The following is a 16,275-nucleotide window of genomic DNA, read 5'->3' on the forward strand; positions in this document are numbered from 1 at the left end:
TAGATTTCTATGGTTCTGAGCCCTAGAAACGTGTGTGCACACATGCACGTACAAACAGGGCCTCATGATCTGCACGTCTCAAGTCCATTTAGAGCTTCTTCTCAGTGTGTCACCTCTATCTGCAAAGTCTCCACCCAGTAGAGAAAAATTGAGAAAATCTGGGACTCCAGGATCGAGGGGGAACTGACGGTAGGTTGGTGTGAAGATGAATCACCGTTCACACTTGCTCATGAGTTTTCTGAAGCTTCATACCAATGCAGCATCATGCTACCCTTTGAAGCTGAGTCTCCAAAGGGGTAGGTGCCCCAAGGGGGAAAACCAGGATGGTAGGGCTGGGAGATTAACTCAGTGGAAAAAGCTCAGGACAAAATCTACTTCAGGGTCCAGAGCAGATAGGAATGACCCACACAGGTGGATCACATGTGGCTCCAGCGTCCAGACAAAAGGGAAAACCACTCAAAGATCATGTTAACGCTGAAGTCTACACTAATCAAGTCTTTAAAAATGAAGTGTTGAACAGGCTCTGGGTGACATGAGGAAAAAACCTACGCAGCCCTGAGACAGGCAGATGTCACTGGGTGACCAAGTTCTAGTGGACTTGCTGGAACAATTAATTAACTAGATAAGACTTTGCACTGTGATCTATAGTAAGTCTTCAGAACCTTATCAACAACAAGGCTGACAAAGATAGAATTCTTTCAGCCCTCGGGAAAAAGATAAATATCAACTCCAGTTTTCGTACCAGCAGCTTGTTTTCCTGGCAGCTACAATTGGCTTATCTACAAAATAAAACGGTTCAGCCAGTCGGGTCCTTAAGGTTATTTCTAGAGCTATTGTAAACGCTAGGATCAGGAGTTAGCACGTTCTAATAGTGGACAGAAAATAGCTCATGGGCATGGAAAAGTCTGTTTGTCTGGGTCCACATAAAGTAGAAATGGGAACAACACAGCCCATATACAGAGGAGTCTCATTACTCTGAATGTTCTCCTAGCTGATGGCTGCCTCCTCTCCTGACCTTATTGTGACGTAACTGTGCCCAGCACAAGAACAACAACTTGCAAACCACCCTTCCCTGGGCTGGGAAGACGTCTCAGTTGGGAAAGCACTTGCTGCGTACACATGAGGAGTTAAGTTCAGACACCCAGCACCCTTGTAAAACTGATGAGTTGTGGCATGTATGCAAAACCCTAGCAACGGGGAGAGGGAGACGAGGTGGGGGTCCCTGGAGTTTGCTGTTCAGCTAATCTTGTTGGATAGGTGAGTTTTGGGTTAAGCAAGAGACCCTATCTCAAAAACAAACAACAACAACAAAAAAAAACAAGCCAACACCTAAGGTGGATAGTATTAGAGGAAGACATTTGACATTGACCTATGACCTCTACACGCACATGCACACACAACATACACACACACCACACACTCTTGCGAGTGCATGCACGCACACATACACATGCACACACATACACACGCACATGCACACACGTGCACACACATACACACGCACATGCACGCACACATTCACATACATACATACACGTGCACATACATACACACACACGCACATGCACACACGTGCACACACATGCATGCACACATTCACATGCATACATACACGTGCACATACATACACACACATGCACGCACACATTCACATGCATACACACATGTACATGCAGATGCACGCACACGCACATGCACGCACTTACACACATTTGCACACATACGCACATGCATGCATGCATGTACACGCATGCGCGCACACGCACAGGTTTGCCTGAGCAAAGGCACCTCTCCCAACGGTGATCCACCACTCTTGTGACTTTTGACACCACCCATCAGCTCTTCTCGAAGTAACTGGAACAAATGGGCTTTGTCTCTGTCTTCCTTTCCTCAGGGCTGTTGAGACCCGTCCCCTCGTTTTATTAGTTCCTTGGGAATTCCATACAATGTGTTTTGATCATATTCATCCCTCCCCCATCCCTTCCAGATCTATCCCTTCTATTAATAATCCTCTCGTGTTACTGAGTATCATTTCACTATACAAATGCACTAAACAGTATTTATTCATTTCCAAACATTTGAGTTGTTTTAATGTTGGGGGATCATAAATAAACCTGCTATGATTTACAGAAAGATCCCACGGCTGTTCAGCAGACAAACTGTCTTATAATAGGTGGTACTGGTGTCATTGGATGTTTACACAGAACAACATTTTGATGTTTTTGTTAGCCAGATCTCTCTAGAGGAACAGAATTTATAGAATGAAGAGAGAGCGGGGAGGTGTGTTAGAACAGACTGTAGGCTGTGGTCCGCCTAGAACAACAATGACTGTCTACCAGCAGAGGGTTCAATAGTTGTTCAGTCCACAAGACTGGATGTCTCAGCTGGTCTTCAGTATACTCTGGAATCCTAGAGAAATAGGTGCTAAGGCCAGTGCAGGAATGGGCTTGCCAGCAAGAGCAAGAACAAGCAGACAGAGAGAACAAGCTTTCTGCTTCCATGTGCTTTATATAAGCTGCCAGCAGAAGGTGTGGTCCGGATTCAAGGTGGTTCTTCCCACCTCAACAGATCTGGATTAAAGGTGTATCTTTCCATCTCAAAGATCTGGATTAGAAAAGAATCTTCCTACTTCAAATGATTTCATTAAGAAAGAAGTCCCAGGGCTGGAGAGATGGCTCAGAGGTTGAGAGTACTGGCTGCTCTTCCAAAGGTTCTGAGCTCAATTCCCAGCAATCACATGGTGGTTCACAACCATCTGTAGTGAGATCTGGTGCCCTCTTCTGGTGTGCAGCCATACATGCAGGCAGAATGTTGTATACATAATAAATCAATCTTAAGAAAAAAAATAGAAAAAAGGAAAAAGTCCCTCACAGGTGTGCCCAGTCATTGCATTTAGTTAACTCCAGAAGTAATAAAGTTGATAACCATCACAATGTTTATCTCAAACTTAAACTTCACACAAAAATAATTTTAAATGGATTACAAGTCTGAATTAGAAGGGTAAAAATAATAAAGTTTCTTATAGAAAAATATCCCCATGGCTGAGGTCCCAAAGTCCAGTTGAAGAGTGGGAGGAGTGAGAATACGAGCAAAGAGGTCAAGACCATGATGGGGACACCCACTGAAACAGTTTACCTGAACTAATGGGAGCTCACCAACTCCAGCCAGAGAGGGAAGGAGCCAGCATAGGACCAAATTAGGCCCTTTGAATGTGGGTGACAGTTGTATGGCTGGGGCAGACTGAGGGGCCACTGGCAGTGGCACCAGGATTTATCCCTACTGTTTGTACTGGCTTTTTGGGAACCCATTCTCTTTGGAGGGATAACTTGCTCATCTTAGATATAGTAGGGGAGGGCCTTGGACCTTCCCCAAAGCAATGTGCCTTACCCTCTCTGAGGAGTGGATGGGGGTAAGGTGGGGCAGAAGGTGGAGGGAATGGGAGAAGGGGAAGGAGTGGGAACTGGGATTGGTATGTAAAATGAAAAAAGATAGTTTGTTTTCTAAAATCAAAAAAAAAGAAAAGAAAAAGAAAGGAAAGGAAAGAAAAATGTCCCCATGATCTTGAGAAGAGCAATAATTTCTTAAAGATATCACTAAGGACACAGATAGAGGGCTGGAGATGTGGCTCAGTGGTTAGCAGAATGCACTGCTCTTGTAGAGAACCCACGCTCTGTTCCCAGCACCCATGTAAGCTGGCTCACAATTGCCTGCGGCTCCAGCTCCAAGGGGGATCTGACACCCTCTGGTAACCATGAGTACCAGCACTCAGGAGTACATACATACCCCCCAACACCGAGAGACACATGGTAACAACAACCATAATAGATAAGCCAAATACTAAGAGATAGTTTAATACATGTAGTTGATACAGTAGTCCTAAATATAAAGACTCCACGAAGTCAGTAAATGAGAAATAACTCAATTAAAACTGGCAAAAAATTTTAATATAAATTTAATAAGAGATAGCCAAATGTTTTCTATCAGATTTACCTTTAGCTGCCAATTTGACTTAAACCTAGTCACCTGGGGAACAGGAACTTCAGCAGAAGAACCGCCCTGATCATTTTGGCCTGTGGCATATCGGTCAGGCGTTTTCTTAATTGCTAGTTCATATAGGAGGTCACAGTTCATTTCAGTGGTTCCAGCCCTAGGCACGAGGGTCTGGGCTCTGTAAGAAAGGCAGCTGAACAAACCAGAAGTGGTAAGCAGTAGTTTCTTTTCTTTCTTTTTTTTTGGGGGGGGGGAGGTTCGAGCCAGGGTTTCTCTATAGCTTTGGAGCCTGTCCTGGAACTAGCTCTTGTAGACCAGGCTGGCCTTGAACTCACAGAGATCCACCTGCCTCTGCCTCCCAAGTGCTAGGATTAAAGCCGTGCGCCACCACTGCCCAGCTAAGCAGTAGTTTCTAATTACCAGCCCAGGCACTGGGTTCCTGGAAACACTCCCTGACGACCCCCTCAGTCGCTGACTCTAAGTATTTAATACACTAAAGTGTGGTACACTTGAACTTGGAGTTTAGGCTTCCCATCACCTGCATCACCTCCCCCAAAACGTCATCTCAACAATAGATTAGGGCTTCTAAATGGCTTGCGAAGGAATTGTAGTTGTGATCTACAAATGTTATCAATTCAGGCCAAAATAGGAAAAGCAAGTTGCTAAAAGAATTAGTGCTTCTGTGAGAAGAATTGCATCTCAGGATGCCTACAGGAGGACAATGTGGGGGGCATTGATGGGGTATGGATGGGACATGGTCATGGATGGGACAGGCTGGGATCTAGTTGTGCTGAGCATGATCCCTCCCCCACATGGTGTTTACAGCAGAACTGGAGGGAGGACCTATTTCATTGCAGGGGCTTCTGGGTTCCTGTGTTTGCTTGCACGAATTTCCCAGTTTGTAAACATGTTTTATTTTCTTCCACAACAGTTTGCAGTTTCAATAGCTGAGCCCAACAGGTTTAGTTTTATGAGCTCACCGTTTGGAACCGTAGTCTGCCTCTTTCCTGGACTTTCAATAGCGATTTTTAAATAGTCATGTGGCTTCCTGTGGACTGTTTACTTGTGAAACAGCAGCACACTTTGCTTCTTTCCTGACAACATTTTCTATACTTCTTCCTACTAAAAATGGCAGATTTCTTTGGCTCTCCCCATACCACCAGGAGGTGGCTTAATCAGGCTGTGTGTGGTTGAGGCATACGTTTACCCGAATACCTCATGGCACTCATTGATACCAAGTTCCATGGATGCCCTGGCTCTGTGGGTGCCATGTTTGTTGATCTCTTCTCAAACATTCCTTCCATTCTGTGTTTGAGGCTGTTGCTGCTTTTAGAGAAGATGTCATGGTGGGGGTGCCGTGTAAGGCAGACAGCCAATGTGGTTGGGTATGATGGTCCCCACCCAGGAGCTTCCAGAATTCCATAAACATTGTCTTTCACTGGTACTGTGTGTGGGCAAAGAGTTGAGCATCATGGGCAGGAAAGAGGTCAGGTGGAGGTCTAGCTCTCTAGAAGTAGACCAGCTTCATTATGGCACCGCTAGAGCTTCTCAAACCTGCATGCTGTTAGCTCTGACAATGAAGGGGAAGCCAGACTCAGAGCAGGAAACCATGGAGCCCATGGCCCCACCCTGTTGGTACTGCCATGTCTTTTCTTCCCCTGCTGTACTAAGAACTAGCTACCAACCATTTGAGTACTGTGAACATCCTTGTCCCTGAACTGTGAGCAATACTCCTTCATATACTTCTCCTGTTTTTAGCATGGGTATCACTTTAGGGCCATACCCACGTATGAGGCTTCTATGCCCAGTGACAGGGGTAAGTGTACGGGAATAGTTAAGAAAAATCTGAGGTCACATTGCCATCATCTTGAATCCTTTTTTGGCCAACTTCATCCTCTCCGCTGGTACTTCTCCACTGTTTCTGTGAACACGTCTGTCATCCTCACTTCCGTCATCGTAATCTGTGCTTCTGTCTTTGCTGCCTTGTCCTCCGTGGTTGAGTCTCAGCTATCAATCCCACCACTACTAGTACCAATATTACTATTGTCATTTCTTTTCCTTGGTCCTCAGCTTCCTCCTGGTCCCCATCAATATCATCAGGAGGGGAGGATGTTGGTGTGGTGGGAAAGACAGGGGGCATGGAGGCAAAGAAACAACAATGCAGGGAGAAAAGGAGATGAAGGCATTGGAGTTGTTGGTGGAGGTGGTGGGACGATGACAATGGTTGCAGGGGAGGTGGGGAAGATGGAGAAAAGGAGGGAGGGAGGAAGGGAGGAAAGAAACTGTGAAGTAGATGGACAAGGAAGGGTTCCTGTAACATGTGAGTCTTGGTCCAGAATGACCCAGCTTATAAAAACTCAAGTAGAGGAGACAGACAGGGCATTCATTCCAAACTATGAAATGTTCGTGAGAATTTGCAGGGGAAAATAAACTGGGTATAGATAACAACGGTTAATTATTTTATTAAGTGATTTATTACTTAAAGGAATTATATGCGTATGTTAAATAACCTATCCATACATAAGTAACTTGTACACACGAATGATATATATTAACATGTGTGCCCTTTAATTGTCAAAATCATTTGAAAGAGACATCACTAAGCTCTGTTTTAAGGGAAAAGCCATCAGAAAAAAATAAAAGTAATTCAAAGTATACCCCAGAGGAATTATTTACAGATGGCAAAAGAGATTAAAATCTGGAAAATTTTGACACTGACTACATGAAGGTAGAAAGCTAGGAAAGTTTTATAGTGGAAAGATGCTTTATGTTAGAGGTATGGAAATTTTTAGAGTACCTTCATCCAAAAGTTTGCAATGAACAGGTGGCAGGGACCAGTGAAAATATTAGTCACTCAGCAAGATGTTGAAACTATTAAAAAGAATGTCAGCTCTACTCTTTCACACTGTGGCCTCTTTCTTACTCAGAGGATAATAGCACCGTGTCCCGTTTTTGGCTTTTTTGGCTTAGCGATGAATCCTAGCTTCCTTGTGTGATCCATGTGTCTGGAAAACTGGTGTGGAGAACTAGTATGTTAGGATGAAAGCTATCAAACAAAACAAAAGTAATAAAGCATTTCCTGGAACTCACTGTGCATGTGTTTACAGAGACTTCCCTCAGCTTTTGCCTTTTCTCTTCTCAGTTTCCAAGATGCACGGATAGGCATTTCCTCACTGGGTGTCACTCACCATCCGACTTTGTGGACGATATATTCCGTGACAGGACCCATTTTCAGAGAAAGGAGAAAAACCAGAGGTAAAAAGTCCCCGGTGTTTTCTCAGGATCTAGGGCTTCCCTCTCCCAGTCAAGAAAGCCCAAAGGAGAGAAGCATTCCAGAGCTGAGAAGAAAACAATCCAATTCAGACAAGAGTTCTTGAGCCAGGGAGCGACAGAAACCACGAGAGCTCACATGGTACTGGCTCTCCTCTGCTGGAGCTCAGAAGGTCGGTTACAAGGAGATGAGCGAAAGGGCCCAGAGAGAGCCAGAGGTCAGATCAATCTGCAGAACAGTTTTCTTCTTGCCATGGCCCTCTCAGTCAGCAGAACATTCCAGACTCCACCAGGAAGGAGGAGGTATGAGGGATCGCAGTCACAGCCAGGGAGACCCTGAGTCAGTCGTCTGGAGAGACCTTTTCCAACTCCACGAAGCTCTCCATGCCTTTCTGCACCCATTAGAGAGGAAACAAACCAAGGATCCCAATTCTAACACCGGGGGTGGGGGTTGGAGCCACTAGCCACTTCAGTGAGCTCTGAGTGTGTGCAAAACATGAAAGCCAACATCCACACAGATTGCATGGCAACTGTTGCTATGCACTGGCACTTACAGGCTCCATAGTTTGAACCACATGGAAGCTCTTTTTTTTTTCCTTTGCAATTGTCTCATCTAGCTCCAAACTTGCTGTATAGCTAGCCTTGAACTAATCTTTCCGCCTCCCGCTCCCAAGTGCTGGGATTATAGGTGTATGGCACCACCCCAACCAAAACTTCCACTGTTTTTGTGAGACAAAACAAATCCAATTCTAACAAATTCACCTCAAAACCCCCTCTAGAATGTGTCTGGAATGATCTAAGTGCTTTCTGGTGACCCAAGCTCATCAAGTCACTCACACAGTGTCGCTCTGTGAGAGGGCGGGACTTCCGGGAAAACCAAGGCTCAGAGACACCAAGCTCTGCCTCAGCTCCTTCCTCCGCTCTCCTTCGTCAGGTAGGCTTGTTTCCCCGCTAACGGTCCACAGAAGCCAGGAAATGACCACTGCTGAGAAGAGAAGGGGAGATTAATACCCAGTGAGTAGCTACTCTGCTGGATCCATCACACCACCTATCATCGTGGGTCCTTTCTACAGACTGAATGTCCACGTGGCGAAGCTGAGCCGCTACTGCTACCGTATGATGTGGTGGAGTCTTGAAGGAATTAGGTCCCAATGGTGGAGCCCCAAGGAAACAAAGGAGTACCTTTTTTGAGAGAGAGAATCTCTTTGTCCTGGCTAAGGGAAGATGCAGAAAAGACCACCTTCTGCCAAGCAGGAAGAGGACTGTGTGCCTGTGCCTCTACTTCGTCCTTCCAAACCTCCAGACGGCTGTCAGCTCCTCAGTCAGGAGTAACCTATCCATACAGCCCTAATTGACTAAGACTCCCTTTTAACAATGTTGCCAAATGAACCCCTTCAGAAGCGAGGGGACAAATGTCCAGACCTTAGGGACCCTGCTTGTGGTCATTCGGCAAAAAGTGGAAAGCCCAGATACAAACCTGAATTCCTCCACCAGCTGGTCCCTCCAACATTTCACAGGCGTCACCTCAGGCACTCCATACAACAACAGTGTTGCCCACATAGTCTCTTCAGAAACCATCTCTAGAGCCAGGGAAAGCAGTCTCATTGCTACGTGGCTGTGTTTGCAAGTGAGCCCTGTGTCTTCTCCCCTTCTTCCTGGAGAAGCAACGGTAAACAGATAGACTAGGGTTGGAGTAGCAGGGCTTTCGTCGACTTGCCTGCTGTGTGTTCTTGGGAGAGTTGTTCAAGCTCTCCCTGCCTCAGTTTCCACTCGTGCACGACTTGGACAAAGGGTCTTCCTGTGGTATTTACCTTGAAGGGTTGAAAGGATAAATCAAAATGATTAACCAGATAAAGTGTTGCGCAAAATACCATTTCCCAGAAGTCTTAGTAAATATTGTCTATTTCCCCCATTCCAGGGAAGCCCTAGCTGAGCCCTATTCCTCTCCTTTCTGTACCCCAGAATCCTAAGGAGTTCTGTCACACACTATTGCTCAGCCTGATGACCAGGAACCCTTCTAGAACATTCTCTTTGGGGCCGAGGGTGTGGCTCAATTGGTAGAGGAGCTTGCTCATCAGGTAAGAAGGCCTGGGTTAGACCTTAGCGCCACATACAATTGTGTTTAGTGTCACGTGTCTCCAACCCCAACATTTAGGAAGTTGAGGAAGGAAAACCAGGTCATTCTTAGATATATAGAAAACTTGAACCAGCCTGGGCTATATGACACTTTGTCTCAGAGAAGCCCAAACAAGGAGAAACGAAGCAATGCCTGCCTCATCTTTGGAAAAGATTGAAGGAGCTCCAGATTAGAACCAGCTGTTTTGAATTTTAAAGCAACAACCTTCCCCAACATGAAATTTCAAGACGTTTTCAAACAGGAGCTAGGCTGGGTCCTCTGATGAGGTGGCCTCACGGACTCTGTGAGTACCCAGCCTTCCCCCGAGGGAGGGAGATCATTTGCATGCATAAATTCCTATCTGTGGTTTTTCAAATCAGTACTTCTTTGTGTCCCTCACAGTGCCCTGCACACAGTAGGAGCTCAATAAATAGGTGTTTATTTATTGAAGTCCTCCAGAGTCCCTGGGTTCACAAACAGAAACCAGAACCCAAGTCTCCTCCCTGGCAGGCCAGGCCTTGGTCCATCTGGGCACACAGATGACCATTCACTGGTCTGTCCCTCTGGGAATAGTGTCCAGGCTCTAAGCGGGGTTGTTTGAAAGGGGCCCATTATCTCCTCTGAGTGGGGCCTCAGATGCTGCACAGGGAGGGTTTCTTCCTCAACAGCCTCACTTGACCTTTGGCTCTCCAGGCAATGGGCAAACCCCAGCGAAGGCCTTCTACCACCTCAGCTCTGTTGGAACTCCTGGGATCTCGGAAAAGCTTAGAACACCGTAACCTTTGGCTCTTTCCGATCAGATAGGGGACTTGCGTCTGCAAGATCTTGCGGGGAGGAACCTAATGAATACGATATCAGGGTCATCTTCTCGCTATGTCTCTCCATCACAGCAGCAGAGGCCATAGATAGTCCGTTCCCCTAATTTGTAGCAAGTGTTGACAAATGGGTGTGAGCACTTGAGAGTGGTGCACGCACACCACCAGCTCCCTGCTGGATCACATGCAACCTCTGCAGACAGGGGCACCTGGGAAGTGAAGGGGCTGCTGACCCAGAACCATGCGGCCCATTGAGTTGCAAGCATGGTAGAGGTGACAGGTGACAGAGCCGGGTGCAGATGGGGGAAGAGACCTAACAGAAAGACCGGAACTCCTGAAGCTTGCAGCAGACCAACTGGTCTCATGTGTTGCTTTTCGTCTCTCATCCCAAATTTTAAATATCTTCTAAATGTCACTTAACAGGGACCACACAGTGTCCGAGACTGTGATTCCATTAAAGGTGTTATAACGGTCAAGGATTCCAGTTCAGTGGGGGTGGTGAAGGCTCTTGCTGCCAAGCCTGGGGACCTGAGTTCAAGACCCTCCAGGACCCACAAGGTAGGAGAGGACTGATGACTGAAAGTTGTCTCCAACCTCCGCCGATGTGGCATGTACACTTACAGAAACAAATTAAAATTTAAAAAAAATTAGGAAGTTAAAAAGCTTAGGCTCAAGGACAAAAAGATTCTAGTCCCAAATTCAGATTTCCTTTTATTAAACAACCTTGGGCTATTTCATTTTCTCGTTTGGAAAGTATCAATCATACTACCAGATAAAACTGGACAGGAACAGGTCGGGAGGGAGCACCCAGCGAGCACCCGGCAAGTACTGGCTGTCATGGTACCACATGTTAAGAGAGGGATATGCACAGTTGACATGGGACGTCATTGAAGACATGTGAGCAGGAGAGAAATGTGAACCCAGTCAGACCAAGGTACACGATGAGAATGGAGTTCGTGGGTGGAGGATTCAGCCTGTGGTCTTAAGCTCAGATAGCCCCAACCCCAGAGCCTCCGATCCTGCCTTCCCTACTCCCACCCCCCTCCCAGCTTACTCAGCCTTGTGGCTCAGGATCCTGCAGCCTAAAACCTTGCCTGAAGGCGCTGAGCAAAAATAACAAGACTCAGCGAGAAATAGCGGGTCTGCTCGGGTTTTCCGATGCGGCGCTGGTTTTCCTCCTGGTCTGGAGTGGGGTGCCTGGTGTTGCACACTGCTTCTGTCTTTTCTTGGGTCCCTCTGTGGCACTTTGCCCCTTTCCGTGAAGGCGATCTATGGAGAACTCGCAAAAGCCTACCCTTCTCAGAGCACCTGTCTGGTTTAATTGATAGGGAAGGAACGCTGAGGTGCTTGATAAAAGTAGAACCAAGTGGATGGCTGAACGCAGCTTGCTTGCATCCCAAGCAGGTGCAAGTAAGGTACCGGGTAAGATGGGAACTTGGGCACAGGAATGCCTTGCTTGCTGCTTTTCTTTGGCAAACGGGTCCTTGGTGTGTATGGGGTGGGGGATTATGAGTATAAACAGGAGGGAGGGACTCCGAGGTGAGGCTGTTGCCGATGTAACACCCCCCACCACGCCACACCTACACACACCCGCAAACCCCAGGCACAAACTGCCTGTCAGAGAAAGGCTGGCCAAGGTGTGTCCTGGGGTTGCCCAGGTCTGTAAGAAAACTGGTGAGAGGCACGGCACCTATATTCACCTCTGCCTATCCCTGCCACCCTGACCTGCTGCGAAGGCGACCATAACTGGGCCACTTTTACCAACTCTGGGAGTGGCTGTGGTCCCCGACTCACACCCAGAATGCCTCTCTCTCTCTTCTCTCTCCGAACAAGCCCCAGTCTTCAGGCTGGAAGCCTGTTCTTATGAGCAGACTCCAGCAGAGCTGGGGCCCCAGCTCCGGGGGAAGGCTGAGTCCACCGAGTCCGCGCCTGGCAGCACGTCCCCTTAAGGGCGTGGTTCAGACACCCGGCTCCTCAACCCCAGCCTGCAGGACCCTGGGAGGTCTGAGTTCAGGGCAGCATCAGAAGAGCGAGGAGCCGGACAAGGGCAGGCTTTGTGCTCCACGGCGGGACTGTGAGTCCCCTGACAGGGTCCTAGCCCTGCCCTGCGGATTCCTGTGGTGTATCCTGGCAGCCGTGGCCACACCACAGTCCGCCACCGCTCCTTTCTCCTTGAGCAGAGAGAGTGGGAAGAAGCGCTCTGACCTCCCTGTACTCTGGGCATACTCTTGCTTTCTGGAAAGGCAAAAGTAGGGACCCGTTTTGCAGTCAGTAGGCCTATTCATGCTGCGGGCTTCTTCCTTCTGGCCCCAGCCCAGTCTCCCAATGACCCTGCTCCGGAGTGAGGGTCTTCACATCTGACATTCCTCAGGGCCTCTAAAGATGAGCTGGTGAGGACTCTGAGAGCTGGTCTCGCCACAGGAGTGAGGGGACTAAAAGGGTCTCTAAATTGCTCACTGAGAAACCCTACCCAGTGCTCCAGATGTCCATGGCTATATCCTGGCTCTGGACACCACCTGATTCCATGTGATCTCGGGAAGCGAGTAGCTAGACTGTTTCCCTGGAAGTCTCAGACTCTGAAGGAAAATGTCCATAGAACAGTGTGTGACCTTTCAGGAGGGCAATTTGGAGACACGTGGTAAAGTCTTAGCTCCCTCCCCCGTTTCGGCCAGTCATTTCAAGGAACTTATCCTCAAAAGTCAGTTATTAAAGTTCACAGAAATAATTCCCCACAGAGGCTGGCAGTAGACCGCGGTGTAGACTTACAAATCGTAGGCTCCGAAAAGGTATCAGATACCCTGTGAAGTGGGAAAGCAGAGGGCACAACACATGTTTTCTGTTGAAGATCTCTCACGGATCCCACGATGACAGTCATCTAGAAAGCTGATGATAAGAGCTGAAGTGGAGAAGCCGAGATTCCCAGAGATACACCCACCGTACCTAGGAACACAATCCAAGCGTTTTTCTCAACAATAAAGCACATGGTCCTGGCTGACATACCACATATGATTTAGAGAGAAAGTTTTAGAAAGGGAAGAACAAGGAAATAGAAGACAGAGCAGGAAAACTAGATGCATAAGGCAAATATGGTGGCCACTTTGCTTTCCTAAAAAATAAAATAACAAAAACAAGGAAACAAGCAAAGCTTATAGGGGCTGGAGAGATGGCTCAAAACACCTGCTGATCTTCCAGAGGTCCTGAGTTTGGTTCCCAGCATCCAAGCCTGGCTGCTTATCACTGCCTGTAAACGCCAACTCCAGAGGATCGGATGCTGTCCTCTGGCCTCCAGTGACACCTGCCACACACGCCATACAGTCCCACCCCCACACAGACATTAATAAAAATAAACTTCATAAAAACAAGGTGCATAAAGGGCACACAGTGAGCATTAGTAGTTATTCTAGGTCTCAGCTCAGCATTTAAAAGAAAGTTCCGGACATTTGGCTTTCAAAGTAGCTACTTGAAAGAAAAAGTGATGGAGTTCCAAGAAACAGACATCCTTGAACACGATGCATGGTATTTAAAATAGAAAAATCAAAGCAGTGGAAGAAAGAGGCTGGAAGTAAATTACTGAGAAAGAAATTCCCACAAATACTAATCAGGACAGAGGGGCTGGTGAAAGAGGGTGGAGGAAGGGCGGACCTGAGCCAAGCACAGTATATGCTTGTTTGGAAATGTTACAGTCAATATCTATGTTTATAATTTATATACACCAATAACAACAACAATAATAAGGGAATACTAACCAAGACAATTTTGTGCCTATATAAAAGTCAAAGATAGGCAGCATATTCAGAAGATGAGGAACTACATAATAATAAAAAGATATTCAATAGGAAGCTACAAGAATTGTAAACATCTATACATAATAATTTCAATATCCAGATTTACAAAACAGAAGGCCATAAGCATGAGTGTAGAACTCAATGAGAAAGCACTCTTAGCATGTGTGAGGTCATGGGTTTGAGTCCTAGCACCACCAAGAAAGTTTTCAAAAGGAAAAAAGCGATAATGAGAGACTTCGTTATATTATGCGTCTCTCAGTAATCGAGATATCAGATAAACAATTAGCAAGGGCATAGAGTATTTGAGGACCAGGACTGCTGTGGATAGATATAAAGCAATGGACCCATCATTTAGAGGAATGCTTCCCAAGAACATAGAAAATTTTGCAAACTTATCATAATAAAAATAACAGAATTGGTGTCATATACACCGAATTTCAGGGCAGTCAAGCTAGAAATGAGGAATTACAGTAAGGGACTGGGAGACGGCTCAGCCGTTGAGAGTTCAAACCCCAGCACCCACGTCAGGAGGCCCACAACCGCTGTGACCACAGCTCCAGAGCATCTCACACCCTCTTCTGGCCTGCAATGGCTCTCGCATTCGGGGGGCAACCCCTCCCCTGCACATCTATACCTAATTTCATAATTTAAAAAAATAAAGCTAAAAAGGAACTCTATGAGTATAGCATCACACGTTTTGTAAACAAACTGCTTTATCATTCATGGGTTTGAGTAAAACCAACATTAAAGGAAAATCAGAAAAGGTTTAGCTAGGCCTGAGTGCTGATAAAATTTCCACGTTTCAAAACCTACAGTCTCTCCCCTCCTTTTCCTTCCCTTCCTCCCTTCCCTGTTCTGAGTTTCAGTCCTGACTCAGCAAGCCGGCAGGTTTCAGGAATCCTCCTGCCTCCGCTAGCCCTAGCATGGGGATTGCAGGGATTATGTTCCATCATGCCCAGCGTTGTGCATGGGCGCAGGGGAGCCACAGTCAGGTCCCCACACCTAGCCTGCAACCGCGTCACTAGCTGGGCCATCTCCCTAACCCCTACAGTTCTGTCTCCGAGAGAAGCACTGTCTGCTTTTTTAACGAAGGTAGAAAGTGGAAATGAGGAGTTTGGAAATAACCAAGATATGAGGACCTCTCCTTGGTGCCAGCCCACGGAGAGACCTACTACTTCCTCTTAGCCCTGGGACGCCATCAGAACATCTGCCACAATTCCATCTTACATCTAAGAAGAAGTTCAAGGGCAAAAATGAAAGGTCCCAAGAAAGACGTACTTCCTTTTCATCTAGCTGGACAAGGCCATGCCGTGGGATAGTGTCACAGGGATGCAGAAGCCTGGCAGCTGTCCCTTCAAGTTCTTACCCACGGCCGGGATACCCAACATAATGTAGCAGACTTGGCAACAGTTGTAAACTAAAGATCCCCATAAACAGCCACGTCTATCTTGAAGACTTTACAAAGCCAATAGGTGGAGCAGAATTCTGTGACTGTGGAGAACTGGGGTCACACATCTAGAGCCAGAATTATCTTGGGCTATCTTGAGTGCCATTAATTGCCATCTATTGCCCACCTTGTGTGTCTGACCTAACATAACCTTTTCAGCCACCAGGTAAAACCCTCGGAATGTGTTGATTTAGCAGGCCACTAGCTCCCACTAATCCCGAGCTAAGAACGATCTCGGGTAGCCCCTGAGACCTAGAGCACAGGTTTCTAGCTTCACCATAGCCTGCCTGCCCACGGCCCCACCAACCATTTGGTAAGCGCCTTGATTTCTAACTTCCTTTTGTTCCGTTACCACTGCTTCCCCCAACAGTACACGTCATTTAGAGCAACCCGAATTGGAGTTCCTGGTCCGTGATCACTCATATTTTGGCTCAGAATAAACTGAGCTGTGCATTTTATAGACACAATGAACTCTGACAACACCCAGCACGAATGCTCCCCACACACCACAGACACCCCCCAAAACACTGCCCCCATCAATTATTACCAAGCCAGTGAATTATTCATTGGCTGAAATGTTTATTCAAAAGCCTCATTTGAAAGTGATCTTTGCCTTCTTGGCTTCGTTTTACGGCGTGGGCTGACATTTCTGTGTTTTTACAGCCAGGTTACATTTAGAATCCGACCACCTTCAGAAAATAGCTTTTTGTGAATCTAAAAACTCTCACGCTCCCCGTTTCAATGACTGGGAAATGACATTTCTCTAAATGGCTTCTTTAAACGCAGATATGAATCACTCTTACTAGCGACAGAAATACTTAAGCAACTAACAGATTAAAAGTTATTTGCAGA

General features: G+C 46.7%; 1 long non-coding RNA gene across 1 annotated transcript in view; it reads right to left on the bottom strand.

Moving 5' to 3' along the window:
• Positions 1-13,100: 13,100 nt before the first annotated feature.
• Positions 13,101-16,275, bottom strand: part of LOC142837586 (uncharacterized) — a 45,520-nt gene continuing 42,345 nt past the window's right edge. Inside the window, exon 3 of the long non-coding RNA XR_012908294.1 lies at positions 13,101-13,131. This is a non-coding gene — a long non-coding RNA (uncharacterized LOC142837586). The remainder of the gene's footprint in view (positions 13,132-16,275) is intronic.

Source organism: Microtus pennsylvanicus, chromosome 18 (genome assembly GCF_037038515.1).
Source record: "Microtus pennsylvanicus isolate mMicPen1 chromosome 18, mMicPen1.hap1, whole genome shotgun sequence".
In the NCBI taxonomy this organism is placed as follows: Eukaryota; Metazoa; Chordata; class Mammalia; order Rodentia; family Cricetidae; genus Microtus; species Microtus pennsylvanicus.